Source organism: Daktulosphaira vitifoliae, unplaced genomic scaffold, assembly GCF_025091365.1.
Source record: "Daktulosphaira vitifoliae isolate Bord-2020 unplaced genomic scaffold, ASM2509136v1 Scaffold_3, whole genome shotgun sequence".
Taxonomy (NCBI): Eukaryota; Metazoa; Arthropoda; class Insecta; order Hemiptera; family Phylloxeridae; genus Daktulosphaira; species Daktulosphaira vitifoliae.
In genome coordinates, this window is record NW_026099574.1 from 28,882,043 (window position 1) to 28,891,183 (window position 9,141).

Consider the following 9,141-nt stretch of genomic DNA (forward strand, 5'->3'; position numbering starts at 1 on the left):
ACAGATCTACTAGTGTTATGTCTGTGTAAACTTAAAAGTATATAATTTTTCAATTAGTTGATAATGACTGTGATTTTTTTTAACAAGCTAAAAATAATCTTTGGTCATCACGACATTATTTTGAACTAGTTTTTAGATAGACATTTTCTATGTAAACGACCACAAGCCGCTTTTTAATTTATTATGCACTTGATTCGTCAATATTTACTGTTTTTATTAGTAAAATAATTAATGGTTATAAACATAGTTTAATTTATTAAGTTATAAGTAATTTTTTGTTTATTTCACTTTTAAGGACTAGTGTTTGTTAGAGTGTGCCATTTTACAAATCTACCCAACCGATCCTTTTCTTTTTTTATTGCTATTATTTTATTAATTATAAGCACTTTATTGTAAAGCCAGGAAAATTTTCGGTATTAATTGAATAATATCAGGTAAAATTTAAACAATAGAATTACTAATCAAATGTTCAATTAAATGCTTAATGTCTATAATTAATAAATAGAAAAATTAAAAACTGTTTGTTTCACTCTATATAGCACCAGAAAATTGTAAATTATATCTACTAATTAAATTGTATTCGCTTTTTAACTAGTAGTGTTACATAACTACCATTAAATAACTTAAAATAATTGTACTTGTCAAACGTTTCGTAAACACGGACATAAAATTTTATTGAAAAAATTTAATTAGCTAACTAAATTTAACATAAAAATACAAATTATTATTTCTCACAAAATATCATTAATTAATTAATGTAGAATTAATTTATTTCTGTCCGTTATAAATAAAAAAATATCCGATTATTCTCATGGATTTAATTAACATGTTTCTATGGTAAAAATACATCCATTGTAGCCTAATTAATAAAACTTTTCAGTCAATGTTGTTTACATAGGTTTTTTATAAATAGGTATAAATTAACAAGGCTAAATATGTTAATGATTTTTTTTTCATTAAAATTAAGTTAATTGATAATAATTTACGAGTTAAAACTTAGTTATAATCAGTTATTTTATTAATAAGTTGACAATATCTCTTTATCTTGACGAGTTGAATGGAAATATAAGTACTAGTAATTTTGGAAATATAACATATTCATACAGTGATAAAATGTTAAATTTTTATTTTTAATAACATTATTTCTCTTCCTAACATTTTTTTTCATACAACAATACATTTGATTTTTAAACATAAAAATATTAATTTTATCTTACAAAAATTTATTTATTTTTATGTAAACTAATCGAAATTAAATAATATGATTTATTCAAAATCGCGTATTTAACGATTGAGATTTTTGTTAGTAGAATTTACAATATGACATATATTGAGATTTTGGACATAATTAATTTCTATCATTTCTTGAGATAATGTAGTTTTTAATAATCTATTTCTATTGTTAGTTATATAAAAGTAGTTTGTTTATTTATTTCTCTTGAATAATATTGAAATATTGAGATATGCACTTCGTCATGGAGACCAATTAAAAAAATTGTTTGTTTTTTATGATTTTAAAAATTATATTAAAGGAAAAATACCAAATGTATATATTAATTTATCATTTTGTGCAAAAGAAAAATTAAGTTAACGGAACATCTAAAATTCTCTGTTAAGCTAAAAGTTTTGACTTAACATATAACTTAAACTAATTAATTTGTATTGTCCAGCCTGGCAAATTAATGAATATTTCTTGTGTGTGCTCAGTAATTCTTTAAAGATAATTTTTTTTCGATTGATTTGTGACATGAGATTGATATTTATAATAACTGGACTATAATATCGTTGATTATTTTAATTATTTCAATATATTATTTTTTAATTCATAATTTTAGATTTTATTATCGTTTCGATTCCCATTTTTTCCGGAAATCTCACAAACATTAAATTGTACAAAATCAAACCTCAAATTTAATATTCTCCCATGACTATTTCGTATTTTTAATAAAATTAGCATGTCATTCAATTTAGAATAAAATAGAACTCCAAAAGCATATTATTTTCTACCTATCAACTAACATAGTCTAGATAAACAAAACCTTATTATTATGGTATTGTTGTAGAAAACTCAATTATAAATAATAAGACAAAAAGGCAATTCATATTCCGTTGTCAAAAATATATAACTATAATTACGCGAAAAACATCCGTTACTGTTTACTCGAGTTCATCAGGACAACCATATTAACACAACAACACGACATATTATTTGATATGTCCCTTGATTGGGATCGAGAGAGAGAAACAGACACATATGATTCGGATAAACAACACATTAACACACTTTTAGATGATATGGCTACACACTACCAAATTCGTGTAAAAATATTAAAGCTGAAAATTCGATTATAACATTTTCGGAACAATAGTAATTACGTTATTAATTATAGTAAAACCAACGAAAACATTCATTGTTTTCAATATTTGGTTGAAGATCGCCTTTTCATCACATTAAACTTATGCAGTTCTTAAATGAATATAGTTCCATATAGAATCAATGGCATAATTAGTGATCTCCCAGGGCATCAGAATATACATAAGAAAAGTTTTTATTATGTCATCTTTATGAATAAAAATTCGTGTCTTCATGTCATTGGGGGGATATGAAACCCTCTTAATACTCTTAATATTATGCCATACATTAGAATTAGTTATTTATAATTGACAATAGTAATATTCTTAGCAATATATTTTTATTAATGGCATATTTGAGAATAAACAACTTTTTTTACAGTTCAACAAATCATCAATAAACATGAAAAAATATTAGGGCTTTTTAAAGTTATTATCTTTTTTTTTCTCGTACTTTATTTTTCGTATATCAACTTAAATAAATCTTTTGGCGATATACTTGAGATTGATTTTAAATTTATAATTAATATTTAAACGTGTATAAACGAAATTTTATTCGGACCACTAAACACACCTATCATTATATAAATTTACGTTAGTATAATTACATAGGCTTAAACAGTTAAAATCTATAATATATTATTAATACGGTGTATGATTAATTTTTTGAATATTTGTTTGTTAAAAGTGAGGTATAGAACATAATCTCATACAGCGATCTTTATGTGTATAATTTAAAATTAATATCATTTTTATCAATTATAATTTACGAGAAGAAAACAATAAATGTTTAAGCCAAATAATTACTACTCATTAAAGAAGCTATATTTATTCTTACCCTTTTTTTTTGTTGAACTCGCGTAACTGAGCGACATAACTAATTCATCTTTCATTGGTTTTTAAATTAGACTTTATAAAGATAATAATAATAAACTATAACTTTATTCGGACAAATTGTATAGATAACAACTATTTTATTAAAATGAAAAGGACTTTTTACTTCGATTCGTAAAAAATGATTATGATAATATCTAATTTTTCAAAGATTTATATATATTACCTTTACAAAACCATTGAAATTATATCATATAATTAACATCTTATATTATATTATTTGTAATTAATTTAAAAAGCTAGTATCTATAAAAATAACTTATTTATTCATCACCTACTCGGTGTTAGATATTTATAAATGACATATGAATAGTATATTACAAACAACAGTAAAATATTACATTTTTGTTAATTGAATAAAAAAATATAATTTTTTTTAATGTATAAATTATTATTATTATTTTTAAAAGAACTTAAGATTCAACTGTAGAATACTGGCATAATACTAGTTATACAAAACCTCCAGTGCTGGTTTGTCAGTTAAAAAACTATATCATCCCAGACATATGCCGGTATTGGTTTAGTACTGGTAACGGCTACTACACCAGAACTTCCAGTATGGGTGAAATTGTACCTGTGGTTAATTTCTTATTGGGTAACCCACTATTTCAATAAAATAATATTTAATTCCTGATTAAAAACAGTTTTTATAGTATAAAAATTAGAAAAAAATATTACACAAAATAATACTATTTTTTATTAAATATGAATAGCTTATCATTTTTTTTCACTTAAAAAATCCTTAAGAAATATTACAATTCATAAAATGCCTTTATAAATGCCACAAAAACGGCTTACTTGACAAAAATGGATTGAAAAATCATTACATTATCTTGGGATTAAAAAGAAAGACAAATACATAATCGTTTACAACGATAAATAGTAATGATAATAATAATAATTTTCTGAGTTGAAGATTTAAGAGAAAATTATTTTTTGTATACTAATTGTATTAAAAAGATTACAAGCTATAAAAACATCTTTTTGAAATGTTTTATGATTGCGATTTCAAACAATGTGGTTGTATTAAATTTTTTTTGTCATCAAAGTTTAAAAAAGACACATAAACTTTTATTATTTTATAGCAGTATACCACTAACAATGAAAATGGCTATAACTAAAATCTTACAGCTAAGAATTTGTTTATAATATTACTGAAAAGACGATTTTATTTATGTATAACTTTTCATATATTTTACCTAGTTTTAATTAACATCAGAAAAATTTAACATAGCTTTTTTCAAAACTACTGCGATAAAAAAATAAAAATTAGACTCAAATGTCAAAAATCAGATTTTATTTTTTTTTTTAACATATTTTTACATTTTTCTTACAAACTATTGCTTGTGCTAGAGGGAAAAAACGATAAACTAATGGTTTTTATTAAATTAAATAATAATTCATAATATAAGTTAAGAGGAAATTTTATTATAACTCATCATAACTTGGATTTACACAAATGTAACCCAATATTGATATTTAATGATTGAAATAAAGATGTGTTCCAATTTAGGTGACCCTCTCTTATTTATAATAATTGTTGATGAAGTTAACTATTAATTTTGTCTTCTTTTCAGAATTTGTAACGATAATGATTTAAAATATTAACAGTAAGGCCTTAATAGGCCTTATTGTTAATAATTAAAATTATTACTAATTCTAATGAATTATATGTAATATTGTTATTTCTAACATGTACAGTTGGCTCCATGAAGTGCACAATTTCTAAATAATGAATAAATCAATACAATTTTAACATAAACCCATTAAGTTATATACATTTATAATCAGCAAGTATTCCAGTTTAACGATGAAAAATATATCTATTATATGCCTGATATTGTAATATCTAGAGTATGACTTCTTCCACTTAGTCAACATCGGTTAACTATGTCAACAAAATGATAAATGACTTTCTCGCATAAATTAATTTGTATTTTTGAAATGATGACGCCTATAATTTCCTACATAAATCGTTCAAAATTTCTTTTTTGTATTTTTTTAAATAAATGCTCCGATTCATCACTCAAAATGTTTATTTTTTCAATTTTTCGATGTTAACTATTTTGATGTAGTTTCCTTTAATACAAGTATATCATACAATACCACTTTTATCTCCTGAATTTCCAGTCATCTATTAAATTGGTAAATTATTTACTAATATAATCTTACATTCCCAGCTATATTAAGAATAAATAATACTATAGTAACTAGACTCATAATTTCTAGCATTTATTTTATTTTGTCTAATTAAAATTGTATTTTTTAACAATTATTGCATTCTTAAACTATATTAAATCCACATTTTTTATTATTTATTTTTATAATAAAAAATAATAATTTTTTTAATTTAATAAAATAAGAAGATATTAATGGGCATCGTGTCAAGTGGAAGTTAGGATAAGAGTGGCCAACCTCGAGTAGTTGGGATTAAGGCAAGGAAGAAGAAGATATTGATGGGTCGATAACAATTTTAAGATAAATCGTCGTAACCTGAGAATGAAAAGGTTCTAACGCAAAATATATCATTTTTAGTTTTTAAAAATAAAATTATCATACAGTTATATTAAACTAACCACCAAGTTACACAAATAAGACTTATCAAAGACTTACATTTATCTTAATTTATACTCGTGAACATCAAATAAATGTATATAAATTTTAAACGAATGAAATAATATTTATGTTACTATATTATTTCATTTTGTCTGAAAATTTAATTCTGATACATTCAAAGTTGAAATATGTCACATACCATAAAGACCGGAATCGGACGAGTCGACGATATTTACCGGCCAATGTAGTACAAATGTATTACTGGTATTCCATAAAAAGAACTATTATAGTGATTTTAAAACGATGATGCTCCGATAATGAATTAGGAATTCAGACGGGAAGTAGAAAATTTATTATGGATTATTGCTGCACATTACATGCTCATTTTACTGGCGCATAATATCTGTGTTAGGAACGTCTTCAGGACCCTACGGGGAGTCTATTAGCATCTTTATATATATTTAAAAACAGAGTTTTACTTGCCAAACGCGTTGCATCAAGAGAGCTAATATACATAATGATTTACCGTTTAAATTCATCGGTAAACAATTTCTTTTAGTTCCGAGTGCAAACAAAAAACACATTCTTCTTCGAGTCACGTTTAAACCAAACAACTTATTAGTGTTCTTACTATAAGTTATTTAGCGTTCAAAAAGTATGAATTTAAATTTAATTGTTCTCTTCCATAAAAAATTCGTTTTTGATATAAAATAATTTAGTGTACAGCTTGAAAAATTGTTTGTGTAACAAAACGTTATGCATAACTATTATTTTCACTTAAAAAAAATTTACTAATTTTCACATGCATTGGAAGTAATTAACACTTGCAATATAAAGGAAATGTGTGATAAAAAATGATATATTTGTTTATAAATTATCGATGCTTTATGTCAAATTACACTACCTGTGTGTAAAATTGATGTGCACAATAAAAATATCATAGTGACGTTTAGGAATTTTTGGATCATTCCAAACAGTGTACTTGAAGTAAAAATTTTGTAGAACATAAAAAAAAGTTTTTCTGATCTACTAAAAACAGAATTTAATACAATTCATTAAATTTTGAATTTATTCAGATTTATTTGAGATTTTGTAGTTTCGCTTAGGTTAATACGAAATGTGTTCAAAATAAATGTTCTTTATTCTGAATAATAATTTTCTTCCTCCTGTCCTACAATATTAAAATACACGAAACTTGTTTTCTCAGTTTCTGAGTTACGAAACCAAACAGATTAAACACATAAACCTATATTACTAAAAGGTGAATGAATGCTTCGCATAATAGACAACTGACCTACTGTGACAATGAAATAATTCAGCATGAAAACATTTGAACACTCATATAGTTATTTACTTTTAACAAACAAATAGTTATGCGGCAAACAATGATGCACTCGTAATTATTAGAAACTGAACCACGTTTTCTGTTTTCATTGATTGATCGCAGTCAACGGTGTCTCGATGGTGGACGGATCCGGCTTACAGCTGAGTACAAAGCGTTGCTTTCGCTGTTTTATGATGGCAATATAAAATAAAAAACTTCTTCAGTTCGCAGGAGTCCGCACGAAATCGATCGAGTTGGCAGTGTAAGTATAATAACCGACGACCGTCTGACTCGGACGACTGGAAAAGTATTTTGTATACTTCAATGCGAAATTTTCCAAAGGCATACACTGTTTAATAATAACATAACGACAACAATAGTTGCTCGTAGAGAATCTTTTTATTAGCAAACAATAGCTAACCATTATCATTATTTTGATAACTGTGTTCCAGATTTATGCCAACATAATGTATATGTATACATTTTACTGCAAGTCCATCATTGTAATTAGTTAAAATCTAATTTACTACAGTCCTCAAAATCCGAAACCTTCAATTTTTTACTATAGTCAAGACCTTGAATAAAAAAATTTCTGAACTAAGCATTTATTGTAACAGAATTAAGAAGATCCCTATGAATACATTGTAAATTATAAAGGACCAATAATGTATATTTCCATTACAGTGGTGTGGTCAAAGACTACAAAGACCATGCTCTACATTGGTTATTTTTATTTATTTATTTACAAGCTATGGTTTAAAAATAAAAGCAAGACAAGTATTTCCCTAGCGACGACGTATATTGTCGTCTCCATGAAAAAACTGTGTACATCGATTTTTCAAAATTATTCGAAAAGAAAAAAATATTACACCATTTTTGTAAAACTAACATTGTAATCGATTTTTTATGCTCCGTTATCTCAAAAAAAAAAAATAGAATTTTGTATTCTTATTAACGTAAGTGAAAACGATAAAAATACATGTTTTAAGATTTTTAAATAAAATTCAAAAGAATAAAATATCATGAAATTAAACAAAAGTGAGAGGCTTTACTGTTCAAAGCTTCCCCAGCGTCCTTTATGATGATTGGATCTGAAAATCATCAATACACTTTTTTGTAAATAATTTTCAATAAGAGTTTCTTACCAAGAGATCTTTGATACACTGTTTAATAATTTATCGTTCTTTTTTATTTAAATTTTTAATAAATATCATCTCGGAACTTGTTCGTTGATTTAAAATCATTGAGACTTAAATAGTCGACCATTAGAGTTACACAATTATTTAAGTATTCTATGTAAAATTGTGTACGTTTTATTAAATATATTTCATTTCAATTGAACCTCATAAGACTAGGCTAGGATTTAAACTGTAAAAAATATACATGGCTCAATTGTATATTGTAATGGTCGTCATTCAGTGATAGTTAACGTAAATTTTTTATATTTGAAAAAAAAACAAAATCAATGTATTCTCCTAAATTTTCTGAGGAATTAAACCGAATTTTTAACGGGTCATTTAAAGATAATATGTTTTTATAGTTCGGTGTGTACAATGTATGTTTTCAGCTTAAATCAACGTATTAGATTGTTTAAACAAACGAAAATTGACGACCGGACATTACCGGAAACCAAACCACAGATTGCGCCCGGAAGTGTACCAAGTTTTTGGCGGTCTAGTTTGAGTGTACGCAACGACTTAGCCAATTCTGCGAAACAAACGCAATACCCGTTTGTGTAAACTCGATCGAATTATCTGTAGAGTATAAAAAAAAAAAGACACTCAAGAAAATCCGAAGAAAATAAATAAAAAAAATACTCAAAACAGAAGGGAAAATACAATATGGAATCTTCCCGCGCGTAGTAGACATAAAAGGTGCCGCTATGTTACCGTCAACTGCCGTGTGTAGCTGTTTGGTAGCGAGTTCTCCTAGTATGCGGTGCGTGCGCGCGGACCGGTTCCCCCGTTCTCGCTACACCGAAGACGGCGGCGGCCAACGCTAACCGTCCGTGGTCT